This window comes from Drosophila suzukii (assembly GCF_043229965.1).
Source record: "Drosophila suzukii chromosome 2 unlocalized genomic scaffold, CBGP_Dsuzu_IsoJpt1.0 scf_2c, whole genome shotgun sequence".
NCBI classification, from domain to species: Eukaryota; Metazoa; Arthropoda; class Insecta; order Diptera; family Drosophilidae; genus Drosophila; species Drosophila suzukii.
This window is the reverse complement of record NW_027255896.1, coordinates 27,935,446-27,957,917: the sequence shown is the minus strand read 5'-3', so window position 1 is coordinate 27,957,917 and position 22,472 is coordinate 27,935,446. Positions and strand designations below refer to the sequence as shown.

At 43.8% G+C, this 22,472-nt stretch overlaps 1 protein-coding gene across 2 annotated transcripts in view; it reads right to left on the bottom strand.

The window, feature by feature from the left end:
- The window catches only part of DIP-lambda (Dpr-interacting protein lambda), a 1,126,682-nt gene that overhangs the window by 950,177 nt on the left and 154,033 nt on the right, over window positions 1–22,472 (bottom strand). The window lies entirely within an intron of this gene.

The window sequence follows — 22,472 nt, the reverse complement described above, 5'->3', positions numbered from 1 at the left end:
TCCGGAAAGACGACGAGGAATTAATCGACAGTATCATCGAAGGAATACCGGTTACTCTTCTACGACAACAGGCACACATGCACTGTTTTAATTCGTCTGCCCAGCTGTTGCAGGCATTCTCCAAAGTAACATTGCGGAAACCATCTCTCGCATTTGGACGCCACAAAGACGTTTCCGGAAATCAGCCCGGACCCGCTGTAAGATGCTTCAACTGTAACTCCGTGGGTCACTTCGCGGCCGACTGCCGCAAGCCTAAGCGCGCGTACGGCGCTTGCTACGGTTGTGGAAGCTTGGAGCACTTGATATCTCATTGCAACGAGAAGAAGAACGCAACCAAAAATGAATATGTGAGACCGTTTAAAATTTACTTTAATTCACAGTCTAACCAGTGCCTATTCACATAATGCCTTATCGATTCTGAGAGTCCAATTAGTTTTACGAAGTTATCCTGCGTTGAAAACATTTTAAGTAGTCATATCATTACCGTTAATGAAAACAACTTTTCGCATTACTTTGGCTTGAATCACAGCCCTTTAGACATATATGGAAAGATATCAAGTTTTGTTATTATGAATAAAGTAAAGTTTAATTTCGAATTACTAATTGTGGCAAACAAATCGATGGCATATAGCACTGTTTTGGGAAGAGATTTTATGAACATCTGTAACTTTAAGATTGTTAGGGAAAATGATTGTTCAAATGATAGTTTTGCTAATGATTGTTCAAATGATAGTTTTGCTAATGATTGTTCAAATGATAGTTTTGCTAATGATTGTTCAAATGATAGTTTTGCTAATGATTGTTCAAATGATAGTTGTGCTGATGATTGTTCAAATGATAGTTGTGCTGATGATCGTTTAAATGATGGTTGTGCTGATGATCGTTTAAATGACAGCGGGGTTGATGATCGTTTACAGGATATTTGTTCAAAAGATAGTTGTATTGCAAATGATCGCTTAGATAATAGTAATAGTGAGAAGGATAGTAGTTTTAAAATTTATTGCTCAAATGTTGGTCAGATAGTATTGAGCACCGTCCCGACCCTAAAAATTAGATCAGTTATTAACGATAACAAGTTACTTGGGAGACATCTTTCATTGATGGTTTCAAAAAATTAGAAAATATTCCATTAAATAATGGAATGGGACAAGTTATATAAAGAATTAAATAAAATAACAATTGATTTTGACAGATCTTATAAGTCACTATCAAGACCCCGGCCAGCACAGCAAAACACTGTGAACAAGCATGCCGAAATATTAGTAACCCGCTTCAATACAGCGCGTATACTAATACACGTTCAGAGAGACAAGCTAAACAAAGCCCATTGGTCTCAAGTATCAAAATATTTAAACAAATTACGGGATAACCTAATATCTATAAAGCAAAGGTACGACTTAACAATTTCAGTACCAACTATCCTAAACACACCTTTGAAGATAGAAGCTAGAGAATCAGAATCATCAGATCCACCAGTACAAGCTGAGGCTGACGACCCTATCTTTAAAGATCCCGATATAGAGGAAAAAGATATAAACAACCTCACTATTCCGGCAGTCCTTATTCAATCTGAATCGACCGACTCGGATTCTCACAACAGCATTGTAGAAATAAATACAATCAAAATGGCACAAACTAATATTGATTTTATTAATACAGCATCCAAGCTTATACCAGTTTTCGATGGTAAAGCTGAAAACTTAACAAGTGTTATGGATGCATTAGAAATAATAGAATCAATAAAGGGCGAACACGAACAATTAGCAGTTTCCATTATAAAAACCAAGCTAAAAGGTGTCGCCAGAAATCTAATCGGAAATGAAACAACAATAGCTGAAGTCATTTCCAGATTAAAAAACAACGTCAAAGGCGAAACTGTAGAAGTGTTGTCAGCAAAACTGATGAACCTACAACAACGCAACAAAACTGCCAACCAGTACACACAAGAGGTTGAGCAGATGACGAAATCTTTAGAAGGTGCATTTATAACAGATGGCTTATCCCTAGAGTTAGCCAAAAGTTATTTTACTCGGCATGCAGTGAAAGCAATGACTAAAAATTGCACAATCGATAAGGTAAAAACTATCATGCAAGCTGGTACCTTCAATACAATGAATGAGGCCATATCCAAATTTGTAAACAGTTGCACAGAAGCAACCGGACAGCCAAACACTGTCCTATATTACAAAAATTACCCGCAGCGCGGTGGAAATCGCGGACGAGGTAATAATCGAGGTAATTATAACAATACCAGATATTATCAGAATAACGGATATAATCAAAACAATGGTTATAACAGAAATAACAATAACCAAAATAACAATTATTACAGAAACAACAACCGTGGTGGAAACACCAGCGGCGGAAACAGCCGTGGGGGAAACAACAACAACCACAATAGCAATGTTAGAGTAGAACAAACAAATTCGGGAAACTCCCAACCACCTTTAGAGACACGACAGTAAACAACATCAAAATTCACACTTTAAATCTCAGTCAAAATACATTTGTCACTTTCATGAACGTAGCAACAGGAAAAGAATTAGTTCTCCTACTAGACACAGGTGCGGAAATATCCATATTGAAGGAAAATTCCGATAATTTTCAAAACATTCAAGATAATCACATTATAAACATACAGGGTATAAGTCAGGAAGTTACCAAATCAAAAGGCTTAACTTCTATTGAAATTCAAACTTCTAAGCACATAATTCAACATGATTTCCATATCGTAAATATGCAATTCGCTATTCCATGTGATGGAATACTAGGAATCGATTTTATCAAAAGATACAACTGTCAATTAGACTTCAAGCCGTCTGCAGACTGGCTTATAATAAGACCAAATAACTTAAAACATCCAATTTATGTTCCAATAGCATACAGTTCTGGCAACAACTCCCTGATTCTGCCAGCAAGATCCCAAGTCGTCCGAAAAATCGAAATAAATTAAGAAGAAGACAGTGTATTAATTCCGAATCAAGAAATTCAGCGTGGTATCTATATTGCAAATACCATAGCAACAGTCCAAAATGCATATATAAGATTACTAAATACTACAAACACAGATCAAGTAGTCTATATCAAAAACATTCATCATGAACCACTTTCAAACTACGAAATAGTAAAAACGGACTTAGAAGACAGACAAAAAATGGTATTATCCCAACTTTCAAAAAACTTCCCGCCTCAATTCAAGAACAACTTACAGCATTATGCACCAAGTATAGTGATGTGTTCGGACTAGAAACCGAATCGATCACTACCAATCATTTTTATAAACAAAAGCTGAGGTTAATTGATGATGAACCCGTATATATAAAAAATTATAGAAATCCTCATAGTCAACATGACGAAATTCAAAAACAAGTCCAAAAACTCATCAATGATGAAATAGTGGAACCCTCTTTATCACCTTATAATAGCCCACTTTTGTTAGTACCAAAAAAGTCACTTCCAAATTCGGAAAATAAAAAAAGGCGATTAGTAATTGACTATCGTCAAATTAATAAAAAACTCTTGTCTGATAAATTTCCACTCCCTAGAATCGATGTTATTTTAGATCAACTAGGTAGAGCAAAATATTTCTCATGCCTTGACTTAATGTCAGGCTCTCATCAAATTGAACTAGAAAAAAGTTCACGGGATATAACATCTTTTTCAACAAACAATGGTTCGTACCGCTTCACGCGAATACCATTCGGTTTAAAAATAGCGCCAAACTCTTTTCAGAGAATGATGACTATAGCTTTCTGTGGATTAGAAGCTTCGCAAGCATTTCTTTATATTGATGACTTAATAGTCATAGGTTGTTCCGAAAAACATATGCTCAAGAACTTAACTGATGTTTTCGAGAAATGTAGGAAACACAACTTGAAGTTACATCCTGAAAAATGTTCATTTTTCATGCATGAAGTCACTTTCTTAGGACATAAATGCGCATATAAAGGAATCTTTCCCGATGACAAAATATGCGACGTTATTCAAAATTATCCAGTCCCACATGATGCGGACAGCGCTAGAAGATTCATTGCATTTTGCAATTATTACAGACGTTTTATAAAGAATTTTGCTGAATACTCCCGTCACATAACAAGATTATGTAAGAAAGATGTAAAATTCGAATGGACAACACAATGTCAAAACGCCTTTGAACATCTTAAATCAGCATTAATAAATCCCACTCTGTTGCAATACCCCGATTTTAGCAAAGAATTTTGCATAATCACAGATGCTAGCAAGTAAGCTTGTGGAGCAGTCCTAACTCAAAACAAAAACGGACTACAGCTTCCAGTGCCATACGCATCAAGATCCTTTACGAAAGGTGAAAGCAACAAGAGCACCACAGAACAAGAACTAGCAGCCATTCATTGGGCAATAACACACTTCAGACCATATATTTATGGTAGACACTTCGCTGTCAAAACAGACCATAGAGCACCTACCTACTTATTTTCAATGGTAAATCCCAGTTCCAAACTAACACGAATGAGACTTGAATTGGAGGAATATAATTTTACGATAGAGTATCTAAAAGGTAAAGATAACTGTGTAGCCGATGCGCTCTCTAGAATTACCATCACAGACTTAAAAAATATACAAACAAGCAATACAGTTCTGAAAGTCACTACCAGAAACCAAAGTAGACAAAAATCCTGCGCAGGAAAAGATCAAATAGAATTGCATAAGCAATCTATAGAAAAAGCTTCAAAACCCAACGTATATGAAGTCATTAATAACGATGAAGTACGTAAAGTAGTGACCTTGCATGTAAATAATAAAATGTGTTTATTTAAGCACGGAATGAAAATTACAGCAAGATATGATGTTAGCGATTTGTATACTAATGGAACCATTGACTTAGGTCAATTCTTTCAAAGGCTTGAAAAGCAGGCCGGTATTCACAAAGTCAGCCAACTCAAAGTGGCACCGTGGGAAAATATCTTTGAACATGTTTCAATTGATCATTTTAAAATGATGGGCAATAAAATATTGAAATCATTGAGAGTAGCGCTACTCAACCCGGTGACCGTAATAAAACATAATAAAGAAAAAGAAGCTATATTGTCTACATTCCATGATGATCCAATACAGGGTGGTAATACAGGCATTACAAAAACCTTGGCCAAGGTCCAGAGACACTATTACTGGAAAAATATGTCCAAAGACATAAAAGAGTACATAAAGAAATGTCCTAAATGCCAAAAGTCGAAAACGACTAAACATACTAAGACCCCACTAACTATAACCGAAACTCCACAAAGAGCTTTTGATACAGTAATTGTAGATACTATTGGTCCACTTCCAAAATCTAATAATGGAAACGAATACGCAGTAACACTCATCTGCGATTTAACAAAATACCTAGTAGCTATACCTATACCAAATAAAAGTGCAAATACAGTAGCAAAAGCTATATTTGAAGATTTTATTCTAAAATACGGTCCAATGAAGACGTTCATTACGGACATGGGAACAGAATATAAAAATTCAATTATTGAAGATCTATGTAAATACTTACATATTAAAAACATAACTTCAACTGCACACCACCACCAGACTGTAGGTTCCGTGGAGCGAAGCCACAGAACACTCAATGAGTTCATTCGTTCATTGACAAAACAGATTGGGATGTATGGCTACGATACTTCGTCTATTGTTTTAATACAACCCCATCTATGGCACGTGACTATTGTCCATATGAGCTAGTTTTTGCTAAAACTTCAAATCTGACAAAACATTTTAATAGCATAGATAAAATAAAACCCCTTTATAATATAGAAGATTATGCTAAGGAATCTAAATTTAGATTAGAACAGGCAATTAAGAGAGCTAGACTAATGCTAGAATCTCATAAGTTAAAACAGAAAATTAGTTACGACAAAACTAGTTTAGATTTCGATTTAAAGATAGGAGATCAGGTTTTATTGAAAAATGAAACAGGGCATAAATTAGATCCGAAATATACAGGTCCTTATAGGGTAGAACAAATAGGAGATAGAGATAACATAACTATAATAAATAACTAAAAAAAAAAAAATAGTACTTAAAGATAGATTAAAACTCTTTATTTCATAATCAATTTTTATACCATAAATATATCACGTATGGCCATACATAATATAAGAGCATATAAAAATAACCATATCTAAAATAATTATACAGAAAAAAAAAAATATAAAAACCAATTAAAAACAAAAAAAAAATTTAATCTTATTGCTATAAATAAAATCAATTTTCTCAAATTTTGCTCAAAGAAAATAACTCCATTATATTACGTTGTTTTTCAAAAGGAGGGAGATGTAGCACCTCCACGCTCCAGACTAAGTGAGCATAGCTATATACATAAGAATATATAGGCCGTCTCTCCGCTGCCGCTGTTGGCAGAGCCGCTATGAGACTTAGACCTCCTTGGCTCCTAAGTAAATTAAGTTTGTGAAGAAACTCTTTTCAGCTCACGGCTGCTCTGCTCCGACAACGGCTGCTCTGCTCCGAATAAAAATACAAATAAAACATCCAAATGGATATCTAACCTAAATGAATTGGACTTATATTATTTGGGCTATATGGAAAATCCTACTCGTTCAAACATATTACAGTTCCTTCAAAGAGAAATAAAGTATTTAGGATATATAATATCGGGAGAGGGTATTAAACCTGATTCGATAGGTATGCAAGCAGTAAAAGACTTCCCTGTACCGACAAAAACGCATGAGGTTCAAAGTTTTCTTGGACTGTGCTCCTATTTCAGACGCTTTGTCAAAGATTTTTTAACAAAAGCAAAGCCGTTGTATGATCTTGTAAGAAAGGACAGAAAGTTCGAATTTGGTGCGAAAGAGTTAAAGTGTTTTGAAATATTAAAAGTAAATCTTTTGGAAGCCTATTCTGGCCTTGTACAATCCAAAAGACCCAACAGAGTTACATTGCGATGCTAGCGCCCTAGGTTTTGGTTCAATTTTAATGCAGAAAAAGAAGGATAGTAAGTTTCACCCCGTATTCTATTTTTCTAAACGCTCGACGGATGTGGAGGCGAAGTATCACAGTTTAGAATTAGAAATGCTCGCTGTAGTTTACTCGTTACAACGCTTTAGAATCTATCTTCAAGGAATACAGTTCAAAATAGTTACAGATTGTAGTGATTTTACCCTGGCGTTAAATAAAAAGGAATTATGCCCAAGAATTGCCAGGTGGGCACTTTTTCTTCAAGACTATGACTGCACTCTAGAACATAGAGCGGGCAAGCGTATGCAACATGTCGATGCACTTAGCAGGAACACACACATACTGTCAATCGATTCTAATTCATTTGAAGAAAATTTAGTTATATGTCAAAGTAGAGATGAGAAAATCAAAAGTATAGCTGTGAAACTTCAGGAAACAGAATTAAAGGATTATGAGATGCGGAATGGAATAATTTACAGAAAAAAGGATAAGAATGGTCTTTTATTTTATGTGCCAAGCGAAATGGAAAGCCACGTTCTTTTAAGTTACCACGATGAATTATGACATGTTGGAATAGATAAGATGGTAGAAGTTATCTCAAAAAGTTACTGGTTCCCCAAAGTTCGTGAATAATGCAAGCGGCACATTAATAATGGTTTGAAATGTATCGCCTATTCTGAAAGGTCTGGTAAAGACGAAGGTTTCCTTCACAGCATCACCAAAATATGCATTCCCTTTGATGTCATACACATAGACCATTATGGCAAAAGTAGAGCTAACAAACACGTACTGGTGATTATAGACGCATTTACAAAGTTTGTAAGACTTTATCCGGCAAAAACTACAAAGTCTAGGAAAGAAATAGGTGCATTAAAGGACTATTTCAGGTCGTATAGTAGGCCGCGATGCGTGATCTCAGACCGTGGGACATGCTTCACATCTAAAGAATTTCATGACTTCTTAGAGGAAAACGAAGTGAAACACATTAAGATAGCCACTGGGTCGCCGCAGGCTAATGGGCAAGTCGAACGAGTAAATAGAAGCATAGGACCCATGATCGCTAATTTGACTGATCCAGACAAAGGATTGTTCTGGGACACAGTTTTAGAAACAGTTGAACACGCACTTAATAATACGACCCAAAGATCAGTTAGTCAGCACCCAAGTCAAGTTTTATTCGGAGTGTCTCCAAAGGTGAGAAGTTATAGATAGCTTAAAAGAGAAATTAGAAGAGTTGAATAAAGTTAGGGAAAGTAGAAATTTAGAAGTAACTAGAGAAAAGGCTACTCAGAGCATCGAGAAGCTGAAAGAATAAAATAAGTTACGCACAGACCTTAAGAGAAAGAATCCGGAAAGAAAGACGGACGATTTAGTAATGATCAAAAACTTCGATTCTCATGTAGGCGTATCCAAAAAGCTAATTCCAAAATTCAAAGGCCCTTACAGAATGACAAAGGTATTTCGTAATGATAGGTATGTCTTGGAGGATGTTGAAGGTTTTCAACAGTCTAGGCTTCCCTATAAGGGAGTTTGGGCAGTAGCAAATATACGACCATGGATTAATAATGAAAATAGTTAAGAGATCAGGAGCTCTCTGGTCAGGATGGCCGAATTGTAGCAAGCAAACACACACACACATACATATCCTACATTAAGTTAGGTCACACTTTTATTAAACACATAATTACATCTCTGTTACTCTTAAGAAACACTATGCTTGTCTCACTCCCTCATACTGTATACCCCCAACTCTTGTAACATAGGTTAAGCCTGTACAAATCTGTGCAATAAAGATCACTTTTGCTGCGACCGCCCAAGAAGAAACACCTAGAAAGTGCCGTCTACAATTGGAATCAGAAAATATAAAACGGGATACTAATAAAAGGTCACAATGGGAAATTAAATATGACCTAGAAGTAATCGAATTAATTTTATCACAATAAATATCAACTAGCTCATAAGGTTGAAAACTGTGGATCACTGGCCAATTGTCGAATCTGCCCACAACGGCATCATTCACTGTTACACAAAGGACCGACTCGCAATCCAGTGTTTAGCGCTGTAACCATTGCAGGCTACGAGAACCCTAGAGTATATGTTCTGCTCGCGTCCGCCAAGGTATTATTACAAGGACCAACCAGTCAACCGGTATTGATCACAGGTGAATCTTATCTCAAGGAGGATTCCAGATCTGCTATCTCTTAAGGAAATGTCGTCACCGATTGAAATATCTGGAATCGGAGGAAAATAACATCAGCTACTAGATCATTAGTATTGACATGACTCTCGTCATGTACATCAGGTTTTGAAACACTAGTAGAGGTATTTATTATTCCCAAATTCGTTATAAACCAACGGTCATCACCGATTGAAAACGATCTTAATATTCCCGAGGGACTGCCGCTAGCAGATCCTGACTTTCGGCAACTTGGACCCATTGACTTAAACTTAGGGGCTGGTGTATATCCCCGTTTAATGACCGGTAAACTTCTTAGACTAGGACCTAATAAGTCTCTGGCGCAAGACACAAGGTTTGGTTATGTATTCACAGGTTTTCTCAATAAAGAAACCCCATCTAATACGGAAATCAACCCTATTTTAGAAGAAGACGTAGACGATCTTGCAGGACCGAACTCTGCTTATGAGCCAACGAAAGGTGGGTGAAATGTTCGTTCCCAAGGGTGCCCAACATGACCAGCACCCAACAAATCAAGCAGTTGACAAGATGGGAATAATACCAGGCGCTCAGTAGCACCTAGTACAGATGATAATAGCTGATCAGCATATTATGTCTCACTAACTTACCGACTCAAGGGCACACTGACCCGCCAATGCAGTCAGCACATTTTGCAGTGGCAGATGAGTCACCTACACATATTCAAAATACCCTTACCCACTTCATTATTCATTAGACTAAACTTCCCTGTTCCAAGTTTTTAGGCACAAGCTTGAAATAACTCTATTTCTCAACGAAAATTGCATAAATGTTATGCCGCTGACATAAATGCACCTCACAAGTAAATATAATTTCAAACAAGGGAGAACGCCCTAGTGGATGACATCGACTACCAAATACCCGTTACTGACGTAAAGGAGAGTGCGAGGGAGATGGAGTTATGCAATAAGCAAAGCGATTGTTCCCTAGATTGCACATTTTATTTGCTTATGTCCAATTAGGAAATTATTTGAAGAATTCTGTCAAAAAAATCGTCCGATTTTCATCTAAGTTGGTTGTAAGTTTAAAAAAAAGGAACTCATCCCTATTCAGCTTTGCCTTTCTTATATGCTGCAAAAAGACTTTGCACTTTGCGGTTCCATGAGGGAAAACGGGCCACTGACATGAGAAATTGTTAATACGCTGGAACGCTTACTGGGTTTTGTGCTTTGAGGTAGCGACTGTAGAAACTACTCCTTATCATCCTCAGCTAAATTTCCGAGAACAGCTGAATGACTAGAACACCAATTGCCCAGCTTGAAGTTCGCACAAGACAAGATCTTAGAAATCTTCTGAATTTTGCGCAAAACCTTCGAAATTAAATCATCAACGTACAAATCTGCGATCAATGCCAGGGATGTGTAACAATAACGACGATAGTGTCGTTCTATAAATCCTAGTTAGGATTGTCTATCCTCAAGATACTCGCGGACTTATACGGTCACACTGGTACATCTTGTAGATGTCTCCAGTAATAGCAACATGGTGTGACCGAAATTTGATCAAAGTGTCGAAGAGTTTTGGTTGAATGACTGGGCCTGCCAAATGAACATCATTAAGAGACTGACCAGATGTTTCTGCCCTCCACCAGAAAATACCCACCCTAAAAGAGTGTTCTGAAGAAGAGATAACCCAGAAACATACATAATCTGCCCAACGCACAACAGACCACAGAACAGTCTTGATGCAATCAGCAAGTGTATTTGTTAAGGCTTGTGAAAAATAGGAACGGGTAATCGAATATTTGCAGGATTATCACGTTATTCTATGTTCAAAGCTGGTGATCGGGGATAGTAGGATTGATGACTGCAGACAGTAGGTAGTTAGCTGGGACATCAGAAATACCGGCAGAAACAGATTCATTTGCTGGAGTCAAAGGGTTTGTATTGAAATTATTTCTATTTCCACAAACAAAGTATGGTGTCCACGTCAAGCAGTTAAAGCAAGGAGTAGTAGTAGTAGTAGGCCGAAAACGGCCTTCTAATAGTGTTAGAGCTACTTCTATTACTTTGTTTCACCTGAGAGTGAGAGTTATACCCACGGCATGCTGACGGATCGTCAGTTTTTAGCAGCGATTTGGTGGTCTCATTTTAACTAGTTTGTATGGCTACATCCAATTTTTACAGCAGCAAAAAATTGATAAATGAAATTTTGTCCGAAAACTCTTAAAGTTTGTTTGCTACTGACGAATCCTTTTTCTTTAGCAGATCTAAAGCCAATGATAGTTGTGTGAAGCAAATAGAAGCAGCAGCAGATGGCCGGCCGCTTACCAGTTACGCGGCGAATTCGCGTAGTAACGGCGCGGCGAGGAGAGTTTGGAGACTTGGATGGAGAGCGAGAGAGTTTGGAGACCAAGGATGGAGATCGAGAGAGTTTGGAGACCAAGGACGGAGAGCGAGAGAGTTTGGAGACCAAGCCTGGAGATCGAGAGAGAATGGAGACTTCGCGGGTAAGGCAAGAGTGCCGTGTGCAAAAACAGGATAACGGACTTTGGATTCTCCCGTGAACTTTGGACCGGGAGAGGAAGTGCCACTTCTCGACAGAGGAGCGGCACACAGGCGTGCCACAAGCATCAAGGGAATCAGCGGGATGGCAGCAGTGGGCGGAGCAACGATTGGAAGCGGTACGTGAAGGACAAGTGGGTCAACCAGGAGTCATGGACTTTGGACCCAGAGTGGAGAGATTCAGCGTGCTATGCGCAATAGGGAAATAACGGTTCCTGGAGGCCCTATATAAGGCCGCAGAGCGCTGGCAGCTGGATCAGTCGATCACGAGTGTAGTGGGAAGCAGCGCCGTGGGAAGCACACACGGAGCAAGATCGCCACGTCGAGACGTTCGGGATTGGGACATCAGTAATCTCCGAATTGAGACACAGGTAGCTGAGTTCTGGAAGGCACCACGCAGCTAAGTCAAGGCGTTTGTTTCCAACTTTGTCACGACCACACCCTGGCGAGTCGCCCGGCGGGTCTGTCAGAGACAAGCAAAAGAGTCCTACGACGAAGAACCGTCAGCTTAGGGAGGAAAGTTGTCTGCGACCCAGCGTACCTTGCCCGACCAAGCAGGACCTGGCGTGACGGACGAGCGGTAGATCGATTTGTGGTATCAAGAGGCGGCCGCCTGGAGAGCCCTGCGATTACCGGCGAAGTTCGCGAACAGCAATCGCCTAACTCCCCGAGTGCCAGAACGACGAGATACTGATCAGAAGACAGCAGACATTTCCGGCAGCCACGTTACCCTCGCCGCGCGGAGCTCCTTGGGGAGCGCAGGAGCGTCGCGGACGTCACGCATTAGGGTGAAGCTGGGTGGATCGTTCGTCTGCGCTAGGCGTAAAGCAAAGTGAACTGCTAGACAGCCTCCTGGCGGCAGCCTTGACTGTCAGTGCGATCTGAGCAAGAACCTAGCTGGACCGTCCGGGACAGAGCAAGGGACAAGTATTGCCTCGAAAGACGTCGGCCTGGAGAGCAAGGCTTGTTCATCCTAGTCTGAGAACGGTGACGCTTCCCTAAACCCACAAGGCCGAGTTCTCTGCGTGTCTAAGGCGCAACAAGCAAGCCCGAGGCAGCGCGTCGGCAAGCAAGCGGAGGCGGCCACTACGAGCGTCCCGAAACCCAGGATCCAGTGGAAGCCGAGTCAACGCGTCGAGGAGCCAGAAAGAGGAGCGCCAGCAGCCGGCGAAACCAGAGCCAGGAGATACCGATGCCAGCCCAGCAACACACCCGCTGTGCTAATACCACGAGAATAAATCCCACTATTACCATTTGAACCCTTTGTTTTCTCACTGATCTACGGGCAATCACGTCATATAAATTTGGTGGGACGAACACACAATCTTCTGAGCTAGCCGCACGAATCTCGTAGCGAGCAGACACACAAAATCAGTTCGTTACATCTGGCGCCCAACGTGATTGTCCCAACAGTGAGAACAGCACAACAAAAATGGGAAAGAAGTGGATTTACCGCCTCAAGAAGGAGGACTTCGCCCATGTCGCACAGAGGCTTAATGTCGCCCTGGAGGGCAGGCTAGAAGACATGAGGAAGGCACTGTCGGAGTACTATTCAGAAACAGAGAACGACCCACAACTTGTCGACATCTGGGCCGAGCTGGAAGCAACATACCACGACAGAGCCGGCACAAGCATTACGTTAACGAACGCTGAAGGGAAAAACCTGGTGGCAAGCCTGAGCTTTGACAACATGCGAAAAGAGGCCCACAGGAGAGAGTCAAGCCAGGATAAGAAAACAACAGCGCTGACCCCGAGACCAAGCCAGACGGACTATGCAAAGGTCGCTAAACAGGTCCACGAATGGTCGTTCAGGTTCGACGGGGCGGAAAAACCATTTGAGTTTCTGGAGCAGGTAGAATAGTCCGCCAACACGTACGGCTTGGACCTTGATATGATCTCTCGAGCGATGCCGGAGTTGCTTAAAGGAAGGGCTTTGAAATGGTTCATCTCCAACAACAAGCAATGGAGAACCTGGGAAGAGTTCATACAAAGCTTCCACACCTATTTTCTGCCAAGAGATTTCTTCACCAGGCTAGCGGACGTTCAAGGACTACATGATCGACATGCAAACGATGGTGAGGCCACTTAACTACTCTACGAAAGAAACGTTAAGGGTCATTAAAGAGAACTGCACACCAAGCCTACGGATTTTCTTGAGAGCATACAAAGTGTCGGACCTGGATACGCTAATGGTCCTAGCCGATGAGTATGAAGAACTTGAAAAGGAACGGGAATTCTTCGCACAGGAGAAAAAGTTCTCAAACAATACCGTGTGGAGGCCGCCAAGCAACACACAGAGGCCACAAGATGCCACCCATATCACAGACCCGCAGGAAGCCTGTCGAAAATGCGGTGGGAACGGACACTGGGCTAGAGGATGTCGAAACCAGCGGCTGTTATTTTGCTGGATATGCGGCAAGGTGGGTGTCAGGAGCGTCGATTGCTGCCAACGATCGGGAAATGGCCAGCGATCTCAGCCGCAGAGAGGCGATCGGGGATCGCACAATGCCACCTCTCCAAACTAACGGGCAAGCTAATTGAGGAGGAGCAGCAGTTGTCCGCAGCTGTGATGATTGTTGGGAACAGCTACAAAGCCACAATCGACACCGGAGCAACGGCAAGCTTCGTTAGCGAAGAATTGGCGGACAATATTGCTGCTCCAGGAAGGATTACAAAGACGAGACGGCAAGTTAGGTTGGCAGATGGAAGGTGCGGCGGAATTGATACACAGCTCGAGGTGGAGGTCAAATTCGGCAACAAACAAGTGACCATGAGCCTGTTGATTTTACCCGGAGTAGTGGATCCACTAGTGTTGGGATGGAACTTCCTGAAACAAGTCGGAACCGAGATAAGGTGTGCTGGACACGAGATAATAATACCAGCCAGGAACCGACACAATGGATGGCTCGAGGAGAAGCTATCAGTAGCAGTCGTTCAACAAGTAAACGAGTTGGACGATACTACAGTGTTTCTTGAAGCAGAGCTGGCAGACTTCAGCACAAAGACGGGAACATCGAATATGGCAGAACACCAGATCAAAATGAAGGATGACAAGCCAATCAAGCAGAGATACTACCCCAAGAACCCGAAAATTCAAGGGGAAATCAACGCAAATGTGGACGAGCTTCTCCAAATGGGGTTCATAGAGCATTCAAAGAGCCCATACAGCTCCCCCATCGTGATGGTGAAAAAGAAGACAGGCAAGTGGAGACTGTGTGTCGACTTCAGGCAGATCAACGCGAAATCAGTTAAGGATGCCTACCCAATGCCTCGCATAAACTACATCCTGGACCAACTAAGGGAAGCGCGGTACATCAGCAGTTTGGACCTGAAGGATGGATACTGGCAAATCCCACTGGAAGAGAGTAGCAGGCACGGTACCAGGCAAAGGTCTGTTTCAGTGAAGGGTAATGCCGTTCGGACTTCACTCGGCGTCGGCAACGTTTCAGCGAGTTTTGGACCAAGTAACTGGCCCCGAGATGTCACCTCAAGCATTCGCTTACCAGGATGACATAATAGTGATCGGTCGCACGCTGGAAGAACACAAAAGAAACCTGAAAGAAGTGTTCCGGCGTCTAAAGGAGGCAAACCTGAGGCTGATTCCAGAAAAATTCCAATTCTTTAAAAAGGAACTGCTGTACCTGGGACATCGAGTGACAAGCGAGGGAATAGGAACAGATCCAGAAAAAGTAGCCGCCATCGCCGAACTGGAACCGCCATCGACCGTCAAAGAACTCCGGCAATACCTAGGAGTAGCGTCGTGGTACCGCCGATTTGTACCAGATTTTTCCAGAATCGCCAAACCCCTGAATGACCTGCTGCGCAAAGGCATTAAGTGGGAGTGGACACCAGAGCACCAGATGGCGTTTGAGGAAGTAAAGGCAAGACACGTGGCAGATCCGGTGCTAGCATGCCCGGACTTCAGTAGAACTTTCATCCTGCAAACAGACGCCAGCGACTACGGCATCGGAGCAATACTGACCCAGGACACCGAAAAGGGCGAAAGAGTAATCTCCTATTCTAGCCGAACACTGAACGGCGCGGAGAAGAACTATTCAACAACGGAGAAGGAGTGTTTGGCGATCGTCTGGGCGATCCGGAAGCTCAGGCCATATCTGGAAGGTTACCACTTTAAGGTGGCTCAACAGCATCGAAAGCCCTTCAGGAAGGATCGCCAGATGGGCCCTGGAGCTACAACAATACGACTTTGAGATAGCGTACAGAAAGGGTCAGCTAAACGTGGTGGCCGACGCATTATCAAGACAACCACTACCAGAGACGCTACGAGAAGTAAAAGAGGCGTCGGCAACAATAACTTCAGGAGGGTGCAGCTGGATCAAGGACATAGTGAAAAGATAAGGACCCAACCGCAGAAGTACCCGGACTATGTTATGGATGGTGAGACACTGTACAGAAACATACCTCACCGAGCAGGCAGTGAAGATGTCGCGTCATGGAAGATGTGCGTCCCAAAGTCGCTACGAGAAACAGTGTTGAGGGAAAACCACGACGCACTGTCTGCGGGACACGTAGGAAGCCGGAGGACAATTGCACGGTTGGCAGCCCGATACTACTGGCCAGGCATGCATAGAGACGCCCGAGCCCATGTACGAAAATGCGAGATTTGCCTGCGGCTTAAGCCCAATCAGATGCAGGCGGCCGGGAAGATGTTGACCCAAGTGCCGGAGGAACCATGGGCCACGGTATGTGCAGACTTCGTTGGACCCCTACCAAGATCTAAGCACGGGAACCAAATGCTGCTGGTCATGATAGACAGGTTTTCGAAATGGACGGAACTGGTGCCCCTACGCAGTGCGACAGCAGAGTCGCTCAAGAAGGTGTTTAGGGAGCGCATAATCGCAAGGTACGGGGTCCCGAAGGTGGTCATAACGGACAATGGAGTACAGTTTGCAAGCCGCATATTTAAAAATTTCCTGGCTGAGATGGGTATCAGTCAACAATTCACCGCGCCATACACACCACAAGAGAATCCGACCGAACGGTCAAGACCATGACTGCGCAGTTCGCAGGGCAGGACCAGAGAAACTGGGACGAGAAGTGGCCGGAGATTATGCTAGCAGTGAACACGAGCACATCGGAATCCACCGGCCATACACCGACGTTTCTTACCCAGGGAAGGGAACCACGTCTACCCAGCAGCCTATATGATAAGGAAGCCCTAGGCACTGGACGAGCTACGGAGACCCCTGAGGAAAATGCCAAAAAACTAAGAGAGGTATTTGAGATCGTGCGGCGAAATATGGAAAAGGCGTCCCAGGACCAAGCCAGACACTACAATCTGAGAAGGAGGCGATGGTCACCAGCGGTGGGCGACATAGTGTGGGCCAAGGAACATCACCTGTCCAAAGCGGCAGAAGGATTCGCTGCAAAACTAGCCCCGAGGTACGATGGCCCTTACCAGGTTGTAGATTTCGTCTCTCCAGTGATCTGTAAAATTCGCCACACACAGTCGAAGAGAGAAAGGACAGTTCACGTTGGCGAGCTCAAGCAACAAAACGAGCAGACAGCAGAAACGTCAGATGTCTAACAACAGGTACGAGGCGACAGGGTTAGGCGTCAGGCCGAAGCGAGAGTCATCCATACGCCACACGGACAAGACAATCAGGATAGAGCAAGGACATGGATAAGGATCTCACGTTGATCCAAACTGCGAGGCCACAGGATTAGGCGTCAGGCCGAAGCGAGAGTCATCCACACGCCACGCAGAAAGGTCAACCATAAGGGTAGGGCACAAGGACGTGGATAAGGATGGATGGTTATCCCGACCGCAAGGCAACAGGATTCAGCGTCGGGCAGTTGCCAGAGTCATCCGCGATAACGCCAGGCGGAAGGGACACTTACAAAACGGCACAAGGATACGGCTAACGTGTGGGGATCCAACCGCAAGGCAACAGGTTTCAGCGTCGGGCGCGAGCCAGAGTCAACCGATTATGCCACGTAGAAGAGAGTGTGCGCGGAAGGAGACAAGCAATACAAGACGCGCAGTCCAGATCACGCACGAATGGTTTGACCAGGCGGAGGAAACATGGATAGGAGTGCCGGGGATCGATAGCCCATGAGTATCGATGTCTCAGTGGAAACACGGCAAATATCGGCGCGGGAGATTTAAAGTTGCTACGGGGAGGATGACCAGCGCTGTAGAAACTCAAGGGAGTTAAGAGCGTCGAGGGAGCATCGAGGGAGCAACGAGGGAGCAACGCGGGAATCACAAGGACTCAAAGCCTAGGACATGCAAGGAAACACCGGAGAGTAGAAACAAGTTCTAAATGTTTCCCGAAGTAAGGGGAGAATGTGAGGAGTTGAATAACTCCCCACAAATAGAAGCAGCAGCAGATGGCCGGCCGCTTACCAGTTACGCGGCGAATTCGCGTAGTAACGGCGCGGCGAGGAGAGTTTGGAGACTTGGATGGAGAGCGAGAGAGTTTGGAGACCAAGGATGGAGAGCGAGAGAGTTTGGAGAGTAAGCCTGGAGATCGAGAGAGAATGGAGACTTCGCGGGCAAGGCAAGAGTGCCGTGTGCAAAAACAGGATAACGGAACTCCACCGGACTTTGGACTCTCCCGTGAACTTTGGACCGGGAGAGGAAGTGCCACATCTCGACAGAGGAGCGGCACACAGGCGTGCCACAAGCATCAAGGGAATCAGCGGGATGGCAGCAGTGGGCGGAGCAACGATTGGAAGCGGTACGTGAAGGACAAGTGGGTCAACCAGGAGTCACGGACTTTGGACCCAGAGTGGAGAGATTCAGCGTGCCATGCGCAATAGGGAAATAACGGTTCCTGGAGGCCCTATATAAGGCCGCAGAGCGCTGGCAGCTGGATCAGTCGATCACGAGGAGTCAAACCTTCAAGATCAGTTAAAGTACCAAGTAAACAGTCAGTCAAGCAAATAATCTACGAGGGAGCTACAACCAAGCGAGTCGTCGGAAGCAGCGCCGTGGGAAGCACACACGGAGCAAGATCGCCACGTCGAGACGTTCGGGATTGGGACATCAGGAATCTCCGAATTGAGACACAGGTAGCTGAGTTCTGGAAGGCACCACGCGGCTAAGTAAAGGCGTTTGTTTCCAACTTTGTCACGACCACACCCTGGCGAGTCGCCCGGCGGGTCTGTCAGAGACAAGCAAAAGAGTCCTACGACGAAGAACCGTCAGCTTAGGGAGGAAAGTTGTCTGCGACCCAGCGTACCTTGCCCCACCAAGCAGGACCTGGCGTGACGGACGAGCGGTAGATCGATTTGTGGTATCAAGAGGCGGCCGCCTGGAGAGCCCTGCGATTACCGGCGAAGTTCGCGAACAGCAATCGCCTAACTCCCCGAGTGCCAGAACGACGAGATACTGATCAGAAGACAGCAGACATTTCCGGCAGCCACGTTACCCTCGTCGCGCGGAGCTCCTTGGGGAGCGCAGGAGCGGACGTCACGCGTTAGGGTGAAGCTGGGTGGAACGTTCGTCTGCGCTAGGCGTAAAGCAAAGTGAAGTGAAGTTACCGTCCGGGACAGAGCCAGGGACAAGTATTGCCTCGAAAGGCGTCGGCCTGGAGAGCAAATCTTGTTCACCCTAGTCTGAGAACGGTGACGCTTCCCTAAGCCCACAAGGCCGAACTCTCTGCGGGTCTAAGGCGCAACAAGCGACCCCGAGGCAGCGCGTCGGCAAGGAAGCGGAGGCGGCCACTACGAGCGCCCCGAAACCCAGGATCCAGTGGAAGCCGAGTCAACGCGTCGAGGAGACAGAAAGAGGAGCGCCAGCAGCTGGCGAAACCAGAGCCAGGAGATACCGAAGCCAGTCCAGCAACACACCCGCTGTACTAATACCACGAGAATAAATCCCACTATTACCATTTGAACCCTTTGTTTTCTCACTGATCTACGGGCAATCACGTCATATAAATTTGGTGGGACGAACACACAATCTTCTGAGCTAGCCGCACGAATCTCGTAGCGAGCAGACACATAAAATCAGTTCGTTACAGTTGGTTGACGATATAGCTAATGACTTTATGCGTTCCAGCGCTGGGCCTAATAGACAGCATCGGAGGTGCTAAAGCTTTTCTCCAGGTCCTTGTCCTTGATTGACATAAAATCCGCGTTCTCAGTATAACTAAAACTTAAGCAACTTTAGTTCGGAAACACGAGATCGATTGACCATCATAAAGGTTGCTAAATTCGATTGCGCTGTTTAATGTGACCTCTCAAGCGCAATTTGAAAAGTAATGTAATTTCATCAAATTCATCCCTCAATCGGTCGAACAATTTTGTTTCAATCGAGAGACTCTGGAAGATCTTGACTGCGATTATAAGTTGCCTTTACTAAATTTTTCCGATGTAAACGATTGCTCCATGTTTTACAGGATAGATTTCTTGAGACGGTCAAAAAACGCAGTCTTGCGTTCCACAAAGGCGATCTTTTTAGGAACAAACATCCAAATCTATTCCTCCAAATTATTTACGATACATTTCTTGAGACCGCCAAAAAAACCACAGTCTTGCGTTTTAAAAAAGGGGTCTTGTCTTGAACGGATGATTAAAGTGATAAATCAAGATAAGCCATTTTTCTTTTTGTTGTGTTAAATCTGCTTCTAAAATTTAAATTATCTGAAGTTCTTCAATATACTGATATGGAACGAAGTTTTTCTAAATATCACCTATATCTTAACTGAAGGGTTTTCTGTTAATAAAATAAATTAAATATATATTTCACTTTAAATATAAGATAATTTAACCTTATTAATTGAAAAATATAACGTACAAATATTTCTAAAAGTAACAACACTTCGTACATTAAAAATTTATTTTTCGTTCTGAGCACACCTTAAGTACTTATTTCGATTCATTTTTATATCCGGTACTCGTAGAGTAAAAGGATATACTAGACTCGTCGGAAAGTGTGTAACAGGTAGAAATAAAAGTTTCTAACCCTATAAAGTATATGTATTCTTGATCAGGATCAACAGCCGAATTTATTTAGCCATGTCCGTCTGTCTGTCCGTCCGTCCATATGAAGGCTGAGTTCTCGAAAACTGTAAAAGCTAGAAAGTTGGCATTCTGCATGTAATTCTTGATCTTCTTGCGCAGCGCAAGGTAAGGTTTCACGCTTTGTGGCGTTAGTATAATCTCGTATGTTAGCAGGGTAACTAATAGCGTTTTCCCTTGTTTTATTTATTCCCAATTTAATTTATTGAATTTATTTGCAACTTGAGCCTCTCGTCGGTGAGGGGGCATCCCCACTTCTCTGCCCATGCGATAAAGTTTCCTGTTTTTAAAACTATTGAACAAACTCTTGCGTCGTGAATGAGCTCATCTATGATGCTGCCGAACTAGTCTATCGGTAGGCATGGAGCCTAGTAGCAGCTATAGACCTACAATTGCCAATCTTCGCCCTGACGAAACCTTTCGCTGTATTTTGCTCACTGAGGTCGATAGCTTTTTTCCGCATATTCAAAAAACAGCCGTTCTTATCGAGTCTAGGAAGGCGAGCTCGAACCTCCTCTCCTTGACGGTTTGGAACAGCAGGTCTTGCGCCGCTCTACAGTAGTTTAGGTTAACCTGGAGACATATCCGGTTTCCAACTACGTGCCTGGTTTCTGTCTTTCCCTTTGCCGCGCACAATAGGCACTTAGCGGGATCCACGCAAGCTGCAATCTTATGCCCCTTGGCCCCAGAATGGAGGCAGTCGCTTCTGCCTCGGCTATTGCACCTGGATGCGAAGTGCCCTTGTTCTCGGCATGTGTAGCACCCTACTGTCCCTTCTCTGAGCCTTATACGAAACACAGTCCAGCCGACTTAGATCCAACTTAGCCAACATCCTGGGTAGCCTATCTAAAGCAGTCTGTAAGTCTTCAGAAGCGGGTCGAATGCTTCTGACTACTATCATGTCCTTAGCTTTGCCGCACTGCTTAGCTAGCGGCGAGATAATATCCGGTTTCATGGAAAGAGCATTCAGATCGCTCATTTCTACAACCATCTCTGAGTCTTTCGTAAGGACCCTGTCATCGGATTCGTCTCCTATAGCTTTCTCTATGGATTCCTTCATTTCCTGCGTGCTTTCCTGTTTCCGGCGGGCAAGAAACAGCAGCAGCTTGCCATCAGCGATGAGGCGCAACTTATTGACGCAGTTCCTCAGGTTGGACAGCTGATAGTCCAAGTTTCTCACTGCAGGTTTTGCCCTGGGCGTCAACAAGGATGGTACCCGGTTTGGTCCTTCTGTCCGCTTTCATCCCACCTGGTACTTTAAGCAACGCAGGATTAGACTGGTCTGTTGTCTCCGCGCGCCTTTCTGTTAGAGCTACCCGAGCTGGTTTCATCTTTCGTGCTTTTTGAGATCTCCGACCTGACTGCTTTATGGCCGTAAGCGGCGGGAACTGCCTCAGGCTTTTGTCCTCGACTTTTTTTGCTGTGCCCTCTTGCCCGTGGGCGCCTTTCGTCTCTTGTCTATAATAAGCGTTGAGATCTCTTCCAGTAGAGATCCCAGCACCGGCCCGCTGTCGGAGGCGTTCGTTCGCAGCTCCGACCTTTTTATTTTGGGTGGAATCTAATGATGTTCAGGTCTTGCTAAGTCCCGTTGGGTAATATTGTCCTCGGCAAAAGCTGGCAGGAGCATATCACCTGTGATTTTGGCGGGACAGTTCGTGGAAGTCTTCCCTGGTTGATGGACGTCGTGCTCAGGCAGCGCTTCTTAAAAGAGGACTTTCCCTGCCTTCGTGGAATGTCGAGATGCAACGCTTAGATGAAGCAGACCTACCGCTAGAGGAGTAATGTAAGGGCGATCTTCATAAGAAATCACTCCTCTTTGT